General features: G+C 40.2%; 1 long non-coding RNA gene across 2 annotated transcripts in view; it reads left to right on the forward strand.

Moving 5' to 3' along the window:
• The first annotated feature begins 1,555 nt into the window (after positions 1–1,555).
• The window catches only part of LOC148152115 (uncharacterized), a 145,095-nt gene continuing 130,009 nt past the window's right edge, over positions 1,556–16,641 (forward strand). For both annotated transcript variants that reach the window (XR_015757904.1, XR_015757912.1), the window contains exon 1: positions 1,556–1,590. This is a non-coding gene — a long non-coding RNA (uncharacterized LOC148152115). The remainder of the gene's footprint in view (positions 1,591–16,641) is intronic.

The following is a 16,641-nucleotide window of genomic DNA, read 5'->3' on the forward strand; positions in this document are numbered from 1 at the left end:
AACAAAATGGTGAAGCTGTATAGTTCCTTGAAACTGGAGCTGCAGGTAGACAGGGTGGAGAATAAGGTTTTTGGTTCCCTTACCTTCACTGGTCAGCACATTAAGTATAGGAGTTGGGAGGTTGTGTTGCGGTTGTACAAAATAATACTTAGGCCACTTTTAGATACTGGTGTTGGTCTTGCTGCGATAGGAAAGATGTTGAGAAAGTTGAAAGGATTCAGAAAAAATTTGTAAGGATGTTGCCAGGGTTGGAGGTTTTGAATTTAGGGAGAGGCTAAGTAAGCTGGGGAGCTTTTCCCTAGAGCATTGGAGGTTGAGGGGTGACTGTGTAGAGGTTTATAAAATCATGAGGGGCATGAACAGGGTAAATACCAAAGTTTTTTGGCCAGGGTAGGAGAGTCCAAAACTAGGTTTAAAGTGAGAGGGGAAAAATATAAAAGGGATCTGAGGAGCAACTGTTTCATACAGAGATGTGTATGGAATAAGCTGCCAGAGGAATTAGTGGAGACTTGTACAATTACAACAATTAAAAGGCATCTGGATCGGTACATGAATAGGAAGGGTTTAGAAGAATTTGAATTTAGGATATCTGGTCAGCATGGACAAGTTGGATTGAAGAGTCTGTTTCTGTCTGTATAACTCTATGACTCTGTGACTCAAAGACAAGATCTCATTATATGCATAGACTACTACTTCAGATGGATTGAGGTAAACTAACCACACAAAGTTATATTAGATATGGTTATAGAACCAGTCTAGAAAATCTTCTCATTATTTGACATTCAAGAATTTGTGGTCTTAGACAATGGACCATAGTTACAAATTGTATTCCAAGAGATTTTCAAACTGATGTAATATTCACACTGCAGTTGGTTCAGCCCACTGTCTTCAAATAAGTCAAGAAACAGAGCAAGGAGTTTGTACAATCAAGGCGGCATTGAAAAATGACAAGGACATAAATCGTCCACTTTTAAGCTACATATTCTTACTGCTACATAATGGATTACCGTATCAGGGATACTATTGGGGAGGAGATAAAGAGTGCAACTTCCAACCCTATTTCAAAAGTTACAGCCAAACATCGTTAAGAATGACCATAACAAAGTGAACCGACAAGGATAAAACAATGAGACAACCAGGTTAAAAATATTAATGCAAGTCATACAAAAATGAAGACTTGCCAGAGCTGCAACCCAGTATGGAAAAGATCAACAGATAGAAGGAATCACAGAAAAAGTGTAACAATCAAAGTCATACAGTTTTGAAGCAGACTAAGGGATTAGAGTCTGGCAGGGTAAAGGAAGAGTGGAGAGCATTTGAGATTAGAAATGAGACCACAGCAATCAAAGAGATCAGTCAAAGCACTATGAAGACTGATGCTGTAAAGTCTGATGTTTTGGGGGATTATCTACATGAGGTGAATTAAAATTTGTGGGGATGTGCAGAGTAATGAGACTTCAGCAGAATGTGTAATGATAATTGTGTTTAAGGATGGAATATCAATGATGATTTCTTATGATTTTACAGATTAAACTGAAAGGAGGAGAAGCTCTAACAAAGCATTGAAAGAATGCGTGTGTCTAATAAGCTGTAAGTAAAACATTCTTACAGAAAGTATCAAGGGCTCAGAACATAGCAGTAGAGATTAATTAGTTAATGAAAGAATGCGCATTTACTAGGTCAATTGGCGTACACAAATCAATTTTTTTTAGTGAATCTGTTATTTTGATATTTATGAACTTTTAAAATTGTTTTTATTATTGTCTTTGCACATAAAACAAAGAAGCTTGGTTTAAATACACTTTTTAGATGATTACAACTCACCATTTTCATTGTTGTGATTGGGGACAGAGCCAGATTTGTCAGCAGAGTTACTTTCAAGGTGACACTTTTAAATCAGCTTTAAAAATCAGAGAAAATCAAAACTTGCACTTTAGATTCCTTGATGTTTTAGTGGAAAGTAAACTGAAAGTTTTATTTAAAAACGGAAAGAACTGTGGATGCTGTAAATCAGAAATAAAACCAGAAGTTGCTGGAAAAATTCAGCAGGTCTGGCAGCATCTGTGAAGAGAAATTAATGTTAACATTTTGGGTCCAGTGACCCCTCCTCAGAACTTTTATTTATCAGGTTTAAGAACATACATTTGTGAGAGCAAAATGATTACAGTGCGCTCAAAGAAATTGAAAGTAAGGAAGGCCTCAGTGGTAATAAAATGATCAAAAACACAGAAAGTTTCAATAAAATGCCAACCAATGACAATAGACAAAATCTTATAGGGACATGAGCAGTGTGGACATTGACAAGATTTGTAGCAAAAGTGGGCTCCAATGAGGTCTATCTCAACATTGGGAGGGCCTAGTTCCATCTTTTATGCTTTTGTTGAGAGGTATAACATGAATTTTACTAGGCAGTGATGAATTGACAAATAAAGACGATTATAGTTTGCTTATTAATGCTGCAACTGTCTCATTAATGTTCAGCTTCTTATCTTACTAAATATATCTAACAAACTAGATATCAAAAAATCTCCATGTGAAACCAGTGACTTCAGCTTGTTACTGACCATCCTCTATGTTACTCAGCCCCAAATGGCATCTCAGGGCACGAACAACAAGCATCAGCTACATGCAACCCTGGTTCAAGTGTACTGGTATCTGACATTTGACAATCCTTCACCACCTTCTTGGCATCTCCCCAATAGTCTTGCAGGCTACAAGGGGAGAGCAGTGAAAGGCGAGAACAAGCACCAGCACCCAGCTCCCAGATTTTACCAACCTGCATCTCAGGGCTGCTCACTTGTATAGTATTTTAGTGCCTAGCTGCATGCTAGGCAGCACATATGCCTTGGTTTGCCTTGTCATGCTGTGTCTCCTTCACCAAACTGGTGCACATACTACACCCAGGGCTATGGGGGTACAGATGATACAACAGCTGGAAATTTGTTTCTGCAGTTTTGGCTGGTATGGTGGGGTGGGGAATGCAGGGGGTGGGGGGACGGTGGGGAGATTGGTGTTGGTGTTGGCGTTGGTGGTGATGAGGGTGTTTCCTGCAGTATGATTCAGACTAATCAGTGCTGTATCATCCTGGTGTGCTGTGCTGCACTGTGCACAAATGGAGCAGGCAACAAGACAATGTGATAGATGCTGAGGAATCTATCATAAGGGAGCACAAAGAGAGGGATGATGACGTTAAACTGAAAAGATTCTCCTTGTGCATGAAAGAGCTCAGTTGCATTAATTCCAAGAAGGCAGATGAGACCTTAGGGACATTCAATTCCAGTAGATGGCCTTCATTGTCTATCAAGTTCATTATGTCAGTATTTTGTTTGCAGAAAGACCAGAAAGAGTTATATAAACCCCCCGCCCCACCCCCCCCCCCCCCCCCCCCCCCCCCCACCACCCCAAGCAGTAGACAGGCTGTGGGGCAGAAAGTAAATCAGGAGATAGAAAAGACATGTAAAAAAGGCACTATTACAATCATCATCAGAGACTTTAATATGCAGATGGATTCAGAAAAGCAGGTTGGTAACAGATTCCAACAGTAGGGATTTGTATAATGTTTACAAGTTTGTTTTTGGGAATGGCTTGTGATAGAGCCTATGAACAAACAGGCAAAGTTGGATTTGGTGATGTGTAATGAGGCAAACTTGGTCAGGGAGATTAAGGTGAAGGAAGCCTTAAAGGACAGTGACCTTAATATGACAGAATTAACCCTGCAGTTTGAGAGGGAGAAGCCAGAATCAGATGTAACGTTGTTGCAATTGAGTAGAGGTAACTACAAAGACATGAGGGAGTTGTTTGGAACATAGGCCTAACAAGGAAGATGGTGGAGCAGCAATGGCAGGAGTTTCTGGGGGTAATTCCGGAAGCATAGTGGAAGTTCATCCCAAGGAAGAAGGAACATACTATGGAAACCAAGGAAATCATGGATGGCAAGGGAAGTCAGGGTTAGCAGAAAAGCAAAATAAGTGCATCCAATGTGTTGAAGTTTAATGGGAGGCCAAAAGATTGGGGAAGCCTTTAGAAGCCAGCAGAGGGCAAGTAAACAAGCAGCAAGGGCAGGGAAGATGAAATATGAGAGTATGCTAGATAACAATATTAAAGAAGATTACAAAAGCTTTTCTAGATATATAAAGGATAAGAGAGAGACAAGACTAGACATTGAACTGCTGAAGAATAAGGCTCTAGAAATGCTAATGGGGAATAAAGAAATGGCAGAGGAACTGAGTAGGTGCTTTGCATCAGTCTTCACAATGGAAGACACCAGCAGCTTACTGGAACTTCAGGAGAGTCAGGGAGCCCAGGTTAGTGCAGTGACCATCCCGAAGAAGAAGATGCTGGGGAAGCTGAAAGGGCTGAAGGCAGATACATCATCTGGACCAGATGGATTACACCCCAGGATTCTGATGGAAATTGTTGAGGGGAATTTGGAGACATTGGTTGTGATCTTTCAGGCATCACTGGAGTCAGGATGTGTCCCAGAGAAATGGCTGCTGTAACACCTTTGTTTAAGGAGGGAGAGAAGCAGAAGACAGGAGCCTATAGCTGGGTTAGGTTGACCTGGTTTGTTGGTAAGGTTTTAGAGTACATTTTTAAGGATGAGATGGAGCAGCACTTGTAAGTGCTTGGTAAAATGGGGCTGAGTCTGCATGACTTCACCAAGGGGTGGCCTTGCCTGACAGATATGTTAGAATTCTTTGAGGAGTTAATGAGCAAGGTAGACAGAGGAGAGTCAGTGGATATGATCTATCTGGATTTCTAGAAGGTTTTTGACAAGGTGCTGCAAAGGAGGCTGCTAGACAAGCTAGGACTCCATGGTGTGAGGGGCAAGGTATTGGCATAAATTGACTGACTGGCAGAAGGCAGAGAGTGCGGGCAAGGTGTCTTTTTTAGGATGGCAGCTGGTGACTAGTGGAGTTCTGCAAGATTAAATGCTAGGCCCACAATTATTCACATTGTACATTAACAATATTGATGAAGAAACTGAGGGCATTGTTGCTAAATTTGTAGATGACATTAAAGAGAGGTGGAGGACAGGTAGTGTTGAGGAAGCGGGTAGGCTGCAGAAGGACTTTGGCAGGCTAGGAGAGTGGATAAAGAAGTGGCAGATGGAATACAATGTGAGAAAGTGATACAAGAAGTAGAGGCATAGACCATTTTCTGACTGGGGAAAGGCTTCTGATGTCTGAAGCACAAAGGGACTTGGGAGTACTAGTTCAGGATTCCACTAAAGTTAACATGCATGCTCAGTTGGCGGTTAGGAAGGCAAATACAATGTTAACATTAATTTTAAGAAGGTAGAATACAGAAGCACAGATGTACTGCTGAGGCTTATAAGTTCTGGGTAAACAAGTAGGAGGCTGGAAGAATGTAACAAGCCAGGCAGCATCAGGAGGTGGAGAAGTGAACATTTTGGGTGTAACCCTTCTTCAGGAGTGGGGATGGGTATAGGGGGAGCTCTAGATAAAGGGGGAGGCGGGGGCAGGGTGGTGAAGTGGGGATAGGTGAAGACAGATAAACAGTACGACCTGGTTGGTCAATAGGAGGAATGAATCTGGTAGGTGGCAGGGAGGAAAGGAAAGGAGGGGGAGGGGCTGGGAAGGGAGTTTATTTGATTAAAATGTTGCAAATACATGATCAAAATGAATATTCATATATTCCTGAAATTAATTTAAAATGAAGTTAAGATCATTTTAATTTTATTTTCACTTTTTCTCACATATAAATGTTTTACAATTGATGCATTTGCTTTCCCCAGAATAATTGCAATGGATTTTGCACTTCCTTTCATCTGATGTCACTGATTACAGTCTGTGGCAGGAAAGCAATGATAAGAAGGGAGAAAAAATATGTACAATTGTCAAAAATCTTTAAAAAAATGTTGAAGGCACACAGGAAATCAGAAACAAAAAATAAGACAGTTGATGTTTTACATTATCTCCTGCACTGAAGTCATGCCAGAGTTTGGAACACTGAGCATCTCTTCTCTTTGGACAGTGACAGGCAAGTTGTTAGAAGTTTTATCAAGCATGGGAGAGGTGGGCTTTTGGTGGATATGGGGAATTCGGTCTTTTAAAGGGTGTCATTGGATTGGGATCCTGATATCTTTCTCCAAAATTCCAGGTTTCACTAACGGCATGTTTACAGATAAGTGGGGAATTCTCTTGCAGTTTTCGAATCCAAATAGGTCATAAGCTGCAGCTTTAACCAACTATTTTGGCTTTAACTGCCAATAAGTTGATCGTCTGAGATGTCAGCAGCTCATCTGAGTCAATTATCTGAGGGCAGCATGGGGAATCTTTCTTCAGTGAAACTGAAAGGTTGCAAAGGCATTGATCAATGCAAGTGAAAAGATTTTGTCATGGCCAGGTAAGGGGCTGGTATAAACAGTGCTTCTTTCGAGATTGCTTTCAGTACCTGACAGTTGATTCTTAACTGTCTTGCACTTCACTGACCTTCAACTCCAGTTCCCTGCTGTCATTCTTCACCACAGCATGAAAGCAATTTCAGCAGCTCAACCTTACACCTTTAATGAGGAACAGGAGCAAAGGCAGCACAAACCTCTTTCTGCTCAAGTACACATGACCTGAGAGTGCAGAGGTCCTGCGCTAATTAGGTGAAACCTTCATCAAGATGAACAGGCAGAGGATCAGCGCTTTTGAGCATTAATGCCTCTGGCGACTCAGGCTTTCATCCCAGGTTACTGCTCATACCTGCAGCTTCCTGAACCAAGACCAATGAACCACCTGGCCTTGCATTGATGATGTACAGATTCTGTCAAAGGAAGGATTTAACAGTACCCCAGCTCGAGTCAGAAACAAGGATTTCGGAGGCAGCAGCAACCATAGGAATTGTCAGGAGACCTGGGAAGGCAGTTGCTCCAGCCTTTCAGTCTGATCTTGCTGTGTGTTCTGAGGGACTGACTGTGAAGTGCTGTTTTAGAAGAAGAGTCCAGCCTCAGGGACCATAGAAATGTACAGACAAGTCAGCAGCTGGGGGACTTGTCTTTGAAGAAAGTGCACATTATAAAGGCTCAAAGATAACTTTCAAGCCTGTATTAACATTCCCATTAATATGCATATACTTCAATCTTTGTATATTAATGTAACTTGTTATTCTGCTTCAGAGTCTATCAGTTATGCATTGGCATTTTAAATAGATCACTTTAACCTGACAGACTTAACACTGGATGAACCAACTTTATGTAATACCAATTGCACCACTGAATATGAATCTTCCTCGCTGCCAATGGCGTGAAAGATAATATTTGTGAAGATTTCCTCTCTACAACATCTCTGGTGAATGAGGAAATATGTTTTCTCAAATCATGTTCTCTCAGGGCCCATTTGCTGTCTCACTAGAAATGTTGCAGTTACAATATGCCTGCACTAAGCAATTGGATATATTCTTCCTCATACTGGTGACTGGGCAAAATCTCTTTTAATTGCATTTTCAACAACTGCCCTGGGGGCATTAGAAACCACACATGCAATGGAACTGGATAAAGATGGAGATCGCATTTATAAGGGTGACTGGTTCTCTTTCCATTAACAAACCTGTTGGGTTTCGTAACAATCGTGCCAAGCTACATCTTATCAGAATTTCTGCAAATTAAATTTCACCACTCATTGTGGTGGGATTTGAAACCATGGTCTTTAAGCTACCAGTCCTGGCCCATTACCAAAGATACGAGTGCAGTGGGACAGATTGGATAACTGTGAGTCTGTCTTCAAGAGACTTGGAGGTGAATAGCTACATGAGAAGCCTGATTTTAAAAACAAAGGAAGAAGGACGTTTCAGAAAAATTGTAAATTCATTCATTGCTAATGTTCACTTTATAGTATATAATATAAAAATAAGTTTAAGTTATGGCAGAGCAGCTCATCCAATTGGAGTGCCCATCTATGGCATATGGAAAATCAATGGACATTTCATAGGGCTGCAGAGGTATGATGGTTAACTACCTTACTGGAGTTTTCTGAAGTGGTAACAGGGAGGGTTGATGAGAATAATGTTGTTAAGGTGGGGTTCATCAACTTTCAAAAATGCCGCATCACAGTTTTAGTTTATGGAATAAAATGAACAGTAACAACATGGATCCAAAATTATTGAGTGATAGGAAACAGAGATTTAGATTAATTACAGTGTGGAAACAGGCCCTTCGGCCCAACAAGTCCACACCGACCCGCCGAAGCGTAACCCACCCAGACCCATTCGCCTACATTTACCCCTGCACCTAACACTACAGGCAATTTAGCATGGCTAATTCACCTAACCTGCACATTTTTGGATTGTGGGAGGAAACCAGAGCACCCGGGGGAAACCCACGCAGACACGGGGAGAATGTGCAAACTCGACACAGAGAGTCGCCTGAGGCGGGAATTGAACCCAGGTGTCAGGCGCTGTGAAGCAGCAGTGCTAACCACTGTGCCACCGTGCCACCCACAGAGAGTAGTGGTTAACGGATAATTTAAAGTCTAGAGGAAAGTTTGATCTGCTGCGGTCAGTGCTGGGTTCCTTGCTTTTCCTGATATATATTAATGATCTGGATCTTGGTGTGCAGGGGACAATTTCCAAGTTTGCAAATTATACAAAACTCAGAAGCATTGTAAATGTGAGGAGATCAGAGTGAACTCTTCAAAAGAGTATTAATACAATTGTAGAGTTGGTGGATAGGTGGTAGAGAGTGTACAGTACCCTCAGGCTTTAATAATAGGTACGTGGAGTACAAGAACAGGAAATTATGCAGAACTTACATGAGACACTAGTTAGCCCTCAACTGGTTTATTGTATATAGTTCTGGGCTTACACTTTAGGAAGGATTTGAATGCATTTATGAGAGTGCAGAAGAGGTTTGTGACCAATATTCCAGGGATGAGAAACTTCAGTTTTGAAGATATATTGGAAAATTTGGGATTGTTTCCTTGCAGAGATAAAGCTGAATGGAGATTTGAAAGAATTTTTAGAAGTCATGACAAGTCTGGTCTACGTAAATTAGTGAGAAACTGTTCTCACTTGCAAAAGAATTGAGAACCAGAGTTTTAAATTGTTCTGCAAAAGATGCAAATATACGGTGAGATAAAACATTCTCATATTGTGTGTAGTCAGAGTCCAGAATGCACTATCTGGAAATGTGGTGGAGGCAGATTGTGGTTATGATTGAGGCATTCAAGAGGACTTTAGGTAGTTATTTAAATAGAGATAATGTACACAGCCATGGGGCATGTGTGGAAGATGATAGTAAATCATGATGCTCATAAATTGATAGTTTTACGACATGGGATAAACCCTCCTGCTTAATTTAAAACCAGCAACACTGAAAAGATTTATCCCTTGCAGTAATCTGTAAAACTTTGAGTGGCCAAGGACTATTTAAAGTTATTAACAACTTTGTTTCTTAAAGTATAACAGAGAATAATTAACTAACAACTATGGGGTATGTGTAGAAGATGATATTAAATCATGATGCTCATAAATTGATAGTTTTACGACATAGGATAAACCCTCCTGCTTAATTTAAAACCAGCAACACTGAAAAGATTTATCCCTTGCAGTAATCTGTAAAACTTTGAGTGGCCAAGGATTATTTAAAGTTATTACCAACTTTGTTTCTTAAAGTATAACAGAGAATAATTAACTAACAACTATGTACAACTCCTTTCTCTAACCTGTCTTTACCTTTCCTTCCATAATACTAATCTGATAAAACTTCCAATTACAATTTACAAAACAAAACTTCTTATCTCAAAACCAGGCAGCTTTTGGTTTTCTGTGTCTTTCGGTCTCATTTTCTTCTTTTTGCGGATTCTGCTTCACAGTTTACTGATCAATAAAGATACCTTTAAGAGAGCTATTTTCTGGGCAGTGCGCAGGTTTCTCCTGCCAACTGTTGAATTTTCCCCTGTCTTCTACCCCAAAACATCGGATTGTGTCATTGACTTTTAAGATTGTCAATATAGTCAATTCAAATTTGATTAGAATTTGGTATTTCTCAGGGTATAATTTAAACTGATTGGCCTAATTCAAATCTGTTTTGTCATTTCCAGGCAACCAGCTACCCCAGTAGCTGGACCACATGCTACATTGTGTCTTATTGAGAACACTTGGTGCTGTTACTGCTAGCGTTTACTCTCTTAAAGGTACAGTACACCCATATCTTCATAACAATAGGGAATGCTGGAGATTAGTAATGCAGGGTAAAGGGATGGTGGCTGAACTGAACAGATATTTTGTGTTGGTTTTCACAAGAGAGGGTACAAGTAGCATTCCAGAAATAGATGTAAATCAAAAATTGGAAGGGAGGGAGGAACTCAAGCAAATTACAATTGTCAGGGAAGAAATGCTGAGTAAATTGCTGGAATTATAAGTTGACAAGGCCCAAGATCTTGGTGGATTTTATCCTAGAGTCTTAAAAGAAGTAACCAATGAAATAGTTGATGTGTTGGTTTTAATTTCTAAAACTCATTAGATTCAGTGAAGGTTCTTTTAAATTAGAGGAAAGCAAGAAACTATAGGCCAGTTAGCTTAACATCTGTCATAGGGGAAATGTTAGAGGCTATTATTAAAAACATTGTAACAGGGCACTTGGATAAGTTCAAGCTAATCAAACACAGTCAATATGATTTTGTCAAAGGGAAATTATGTTTAACTAACTTATTAGAGTTCTTTGAAGCAGTAACTTGTGCTGTTGATAAAGGAGAACCAGTCGATGTATTATAATTGGATTTCCAGAAACCATTTGATAAGGAGCTACATCAAAGGTTATTGCAGAAAATCAAAGCCTATGGTGCAGGGAGTAACAAGGTATCAAGGATATACGATTGGCTGGCTAACAGGAAGCAAAGAATAGGAGTAAATAGGTATTTTTCAGATTGGCAAATGGCATGAATGTTTTGTCTCAGGATCGATGCTGGGCCTCAGCTTAGAAAAGTGATTTGGAAGAAGGCATGAAAGGTATGGTAACTAAATTTGCTGATGACACAAAGACAGATAGGAAAGTGAGTTGTGAAGAAAACATAAGGAGTTTGCAAGAAGATATAGATTAATTACGTGAGTGGTCTGACAAATAGGAAAGTGGCAAATGTGGGAAAGTGTGAACCTGTCCATTTTGGCAGAAAGAATTTTAAAAAGCATATTAGCTAAATGGTGAGAGAATGCAGAGAGACCTGGGTGTCGTGTTGCAGGAATCACAAAAAAAAACTAATATGCAGGTAACTTTTTGTGTCCATATGTAGGAAGACCTGGAGAACAGTCAGGATTGAGCTGATAAGAATTAAATAACCTTTGCACTATAATAATGAGGTGATCTCATTGAAGCATACAGGATTCTTCCAGAGCTTTACAGGGTAAATGCTGAGAGGACATTTCCCCTCATGGGAGAGTCTAAGACCAGAGGCATAGTCTCAGAATAAAAGGATGCTTATTTAAAACTGAGATGAAGAGGAATTTCTTTTTTCAGAGGTTTGTGAGTTTTTGGAACTCATTGCCACAGACAACTGTGGGGACAGACTCCTTGTGTATATTTAAAGCTGAGATAAATAGCTTCAAAACATGTTGTGCTTGAAAAGCACAGCCACTCAGGCAGCATCCGAGGAGCAGGAGAGTTGATGTTTTGAGCATAAGCTCTTCATCTGGAACATTGATGGTAAGCTTATGCTTGAAACCTCGACTCTCCTGCTCTTCGGATGCTGCCTGACTGATTGTGCTTTCCCAGCACCAGACTTTTTGTCTCTGATCTCCAGCATCTGCAGTCCTCACTTTCTCTTGAGGTAAATAGATTCTTGATAAATAAAGGAATCAATGGTTACAGGGAAAGAGGTGGACTTGAAGGATGTTGAATCAGCCATGATTCTATTGAATGGCCAAGTAGGATTGAGGGACTGAATGGCCTACTCCTGTTGCTATTTCTTACATTTTTTTGGTTTTAATGTTATGTTTATTGTGAGGGGAATTCAATGCAAGACAACAAAGGCGATACTTCAGTTATGCAGAGCATTAGTGAGACTACATCTGGAGTACTGTGTACAGTAATGGCCATCATACTTGCTGAAGGATATCAATACATTGGAAGCAGTTGAGACAAGATATTTGCAAGATTATTACTTGGAGTGACAGATTCCTTTGCAGAAAGGTTAGATTGGCCTGTATTCTCAGGAGTTTAGAGGAGTCAGAGGTAACTTCGTTCAAGCATATTATATACAGAGGGATTTGACTGGGTGGATGTTGAAAGAACCTTTCCTTTTGTGGAAAAATCTAAAATTAGGAGTCGTAGGGGTGTCCATTTAAAACAAATGAGAGAACCTTTTCTCCTCTGAGGTCTGTAAGTATTTGGGATTCCCTTCCTCAAAATGCACTGATGCAGAATGTTTAAATAGATTCAGGGTAGAGATTGATAATTTCATGATTACCAAGGGATGAAAGATTATTGGGGATGTGCAGCAATGTAGAGTTGAGACTACAATCAGATCAGTTGCAATCTTATTGAATGATGGACAATGCTCACAGAGCCAAGTGGCCTTGTTCAACTATTTCTAAGTTTGTGTTCGTTTGGTGCTTATTTAAAACTGAGATGAAGAGGAATTTCTTTTTTCAGAGGTTTGTGAGTTTTTGGAACTCATTGCCACAGACAACTGTGGGGACAGACTCCTTGTGTATATTTAAAGCTGAGATAAATAGCTTCAAAACGTGTTGTGCTTGAAAAGCACAGCCACTCAGGCAGCATCCGAGGTTCGAGGTTTGGTTCGAGAGTTGGTGCAAACATGAGGGGCTGAATGGCCTCCTTCAGCACTGTCACAATTCTATGAATTTGGGAAATGAAGGTGCAGTGATTTTTCTCTATGCTGCAAAACTCTGTTATGGACACAAATTCTCTCAGCACCGCACATTGTGCTTTATCTCTGACACATTTTCTCCAGTTGCAATTCATTCCAAGTCAGTGTTGGAGGGCTATCTTAGCAGCTACTAAGAGGGAGCCTGTTAAGGCAATGCTGGGAATTCTTATTGGTGCTGCAATAGGAATATCAGGAAATCCAAAGCTTCAATAGTCACAATTAAACCTCCTTCTGAATGCTTTGTTCAAGACGGAGGGTTCAACAGGTAAGTGCAATCAATCCACTCAAGATCCTTTCCCTTGACCCAAGGCATATGGAATTTTCCTGTTTTTCCTAAAGCTTGTTGCCACATGGCAGCCCTGACAATCAGTGATCAGTAGATTGGATGAAGGGGAAATCTATCAGGGCCTGGGCCTCACTTACACATTAACATCTGCATTTGGTGGGGGAAGGAGTGATGAGGAAAGGTCTTAGCGGTGACAAGAGGAGTAACATCTCAATTAGTGAGCATCACTCGTAGAAATTGCATTCACTTTCCACTGTGATCCCACCTAATTACTGGTGAGATTGTGGAGGTGATCTCACTCCAAGAACTATTTTTACTTGATCATTTACAATAGGATTTTCTTTATTTTTTCCCTTATATGTTTTCTTTAATCTGACATTGAGAATGAAATCATAAAACTGAAAACTTGTGTGCAGGGCGGTACCCTTGCATATGCCTCTGTTGACAGTCTGGACACTTGACTGGATAGAAGCATTTTAAACTCAGCTTGATCTCAGTTGGCAGAGCTGTTTAAATGGTGAACTATATCTGCATTATGGCCTAGCTCTAAATGAGTAATGTGAAAATTATGAGGAAGTCATTTGGCATTTTGATGTTTCATATTTCTGTATTGAATAGATCAAGAGGTAATTCTGGAGGAAATACTGTCCTTTGAAACCACAAGGAAGTAACATTATAAACATAGATGGCGACTGGCATTGTCTCGCGCTCCATTTTCAACTCTCTGCTGACCTGAAAGGTATATGATGGAAGGCACAATAAATTTGTCAGCTGATAGTTTTTACGACTTTGCAAAAATGCGGTGAGTTACACCTTGGAATTGAAATTACATCGCCCCCTCCAATATTGAGGTCGTGATCAAAGTCAGCAACTGATGCTGTAAACAAAAAGTAAATCCATTTTTCTTTACTGCAAAATCAATGTTTATTTATTTTTTATTTTTAAACTGATAAAATTAATTGCAATCCCAGTAACTTTGATCTGATAAAATAAGGATGTGATAAATGTGTGGTTGATCATGTTAATATATTGACTGTCAGTAGGGGATGGCAGCCTCTCTAGCTGCAGCCATTTTTCACTTGTGGAGACAGTAAGGTGTAATAAATTCTAATCTGGAGTGGGTTGCTCTCAGCTCCCTGATCATCCAGTAAAAGCCTGCAGTATTTGGCCAATTCTATAGCATTTGTACAAGTGGATTCAGCAATGAACCTAACCACCTTTGGTGAAGCTTATTGATACCATCTTGTATTAAATACTGCAACATCTTTGGTGAGTGTAGCTGGATGAAAACAAAACCTGAATGGCTTAGTGCAGATGCCTGTTCTGCATATAATCACAATAAAGAAGAACAGCTAATAAAATGTGGAATTTCATTCACATAAAACATGCAAGATGGATTTTATGATTTTGCACTTCTAGTGTTATGGAATCCTGTATTAGAAATATAATTTCCTAAATTCTCCCCTTGTACTTACAGAGATATTAGAGTCTCTTTTTCAACCAACTTCAAGGGGATAAGTAACATACCTTTCTTTGATTCTCCCTATCCATGCATGGCAAATTTACAGCAATGTTGCTCAGTGGTAGCACTCAAGCTATATAACACCAATTGTTGTTCTCATGGAGAAATTTGCCGAATATCCTTTGTTACCTTTTCTTAACTGTAAAATCAATAAGGCTGCAATACTACTTCTAGAGACACTAGGCTCTGCTCAAAGAGATGGGAACACTGGATAGCTCGATAGTGCGTGACTTCTGGATGCCGCAGAGTCCCTTAACTACCAAAATGTAGTTACATACTTTCCCATGAAATGTGCAATGCCTGTTTTTTTTCCTGACAATTAGATTCCCTACAGTATGGAATCAGGTCATTTGGTCCAACAAGTCCACACCGACCTTCTGAAGAGTAACACACCCCTGACTAATGCACCTAACACTATGGACAACTTAACCTGGCCAAATCACCTGACCTCCACATCTTTGGATTGTGGGAGGAAACTCACGCAGACACAGGGAGAATGTGCAAACTCCACACAGCCAGTCACCGAACCTAGGTCCCTGGCACTCTGAGGCAGCAGTATTAACCACTGAGCCACCATAACACCCAGGATCAGTAACAGGGTCAGTACATACATTCCTAATAACCACTAGCAACATGCAAAGCCGACACATTGTGATGTCAGTTAATGTCAAATTCTGATTTGACACCAGAGCTGCTCTTTCAGAACTTCATACTCCAGCTTATGACCGACTTAACCTCCCACAGCCAAACACATGTTCATTAATGAAGGAACACCGGCAGTGCTATTTAAAAGGAATCATCTACCCCTTAAAAACTACTTGCTATGTTATTTCTGCTGGTTGTTGTAATTTTACTCATTTTGGTTGTTTTGTCCTGCAAAACTGCAATTGGTGTGTTCTTCTCAAATCAGCTGCAAGATAAATGAACTGAACAAATAGATCACCACATATTGTATTCATCGATCACACCAAGGCATTCAACCATGTGAGCAAAGTTGGTCTCCTTAAGCTGCTGAGGAAATTGACTGCCTGCCAGATCTGATCAATGCTCTAACCTGCTCTTTCCTGACAACATAATGGGTAAAGGCAGCTCTGAAGGAGAAGCACTGAAATATTTTAGATCTACAGTGGGGTTGCTGGCACCAACATGCTTTGGGATATTTTTCTCTTTGTTTCTGTCCTGTGCTATCATGTCCTTAGCAGAACATGCTTGCTTACACGTAGAGCCATAGAGTCATACAGCAAGGAAACTCTTTGGTCCAACCAGTCCATGAAGACCATAATCCCAAACTAAACTAGTTCCACCTGCCCGTGCTTGGGCCATACCCTTTGAAACATTCCATAACGTGAGAACTGAAAGCTATTCAACTTTGTTTGCCTGCGGCCTAAGACAATGCTGCATTAAATCCTCAAGAGGGAGTTGCACGACTCTGATTTTACCGCACTTGGTTTGACCACCAACATCAGAAAATTGTTTATAAGAAGCTTACAGTTTATAGGAAATGGTTTGACTCATGTTGAATTATCTTTTTGGGACCTTAGAGTTTTGTAAACAAATCAACTTCTTCTAGACTTGGATGGAATCCCTGTTCGAAGAAAATGAAAAGAAGCAACACAGATCAGGACAACTGCAAGAAGAGGGAGGAGGAGTTGGAATTGGGCTTTCACATCAGCAGAATATATTTAAAGGGCAGAGCTGTTGGAAGAGAGATTGTTAGTGTCCCTTTGTCCACTGGCCCACAGAACTATAATCTTTAGTGCATGCATTCTCCTATGGCCCAACCCTGTTAGTTATCGTACAGCACAATATTCAGAATGATCTCAGTACTGTCTGCGGCCACAATATAAATTTGCTTAAGGAAGTAATATTAGGTGCTGTGCTGATGTGTACACCTAAATCAACAGCATGGATCACATTCACCACAAGGAAAGAGTATGAAATAAGTAGACTAGGTGCAATTGGCATCTTGCATGCATTTCATGAATAAGCATGGTTTAATCCCT

Source organism: Chiloscyllium plagiosum, unplaced genomic scaffold, assembly GCF_037043375.1.
Source record: "Chiloscyllium plagiosum isolate Xiang-an unplaced genomic scaffold, Cpla_swu_hap1 HiC_scaffold_1, whole genome shotgun sequence".
NCBI classification, from domain to species: domain Eukaryota; kingdom Metazoa; phylum Chordata; class Chondrichthyes; order Orectolobiformes; family Hemiscylliidae; genus Chiloscyllium; species Chiloscyllium plagiosum.